Source organism: Pteropus alecto, unplaced genomic scaffold (genome assembly GCF_000325575.1).
Source record: "Pteropus alecto unplaced genomic scaffold, ASM32557v1 scaffold76, whole genome shotgun sequence".
NCBI classification, from domain to species: domain Eukaryota; kingdom Metazoa; phylum Chordata; class Mammalia; order Chiroptera; family Pteropodidae; genus Pteropus; species Pteropus alecto.
This window is the reverse complement of record NW_006443138.1, coordinates 29739112-29739967: the sequence shown is the minus strand read 5'-3', so window position 1 is coordinate 29739967 and position 856 is coordinate 29739112. Positions and strand designations below refer to the sequence as shown.

At 41.9% G+C, this 856-nt stretch overlaps 1 pseudogene; it reads left to right on the top strand.

Annotated features, from left to right (window-relative positions):
- Positions 1-202: 202 nt before the first annotated feature.
- On the top strand, positions 203-321 carry LOC112472550 (annotated as a pseudogene).
- The last annotated feature ends 535 nt before the right edge of the window (positions 322-856 follow it).

Here is an 856-nt window from a genome sequence, read left to right as displayed (position 1 = left end):
ATGTCCATCTAAGCTAATCAGTACAAACCCCTGCTTTCTGAAAGCTTATGTCCTTCTTCAAACACCACTTTTGTTATGCCACTCTCCAGCCCATTAATCTAAGTGCCCACTGAATGAAGCCTAAGTCCTTGGCTTGGTGCCCAAGCACTCAAGGTCCTGCCTGATTGCCTCTTTAAGAAACGTCTGCTAAAAAAAAATGTCAGTCTACAGCCATGCTACCCTGAACAAGCCCAATCTCATCTGATCTCGGAAGCTAGGCAGGGTCGGGCCTGGTTAGTACTTGGATGGGAGACCACCTAGGAAGACCAGGTGCTGTAGGCGTAAAAAATAAAAAAATAAGGGATTGTAAACTGACAAGGTCCTTGCAATCTGTGAGGTCAACCAAGGGTTGCCTCACCTAAAATAAATAATAATAATAATAATAATAATAATAATAATAAAAAGTCTGCTGTTTCCTCCCACACGAACTGTCTCCTCTAACTGAAATAGTTTATGGCTCCCATACTGCCTTGCTCGCAATCTAGCTCCCACTCATCCTTTCACTCTTCTTAGTCCATCTAGATTCTGTCCATCTTTACTGAACCGGCTTCACCGCCTATGAAGCCCGTTCTGACTAGCCCAATACAAAAGGCGCCCCTGTTCTTCACACTCAAGAACTTAAGTCTCTACTTAGCACACAGAGCACCAGGCATAGGTTTATTGAGGAAGTGAATTGTGAACTTACAGCATATGGTCTTGTATTGACATTAAATGTATATTTCTATGTTAGTTTCACTTCTCTAACCAGATGGCAAGTTCCTCAGGTTACATCGTTTCATATTCTCAACAACCCTTAGCTAAGTTTACTAATTGATTT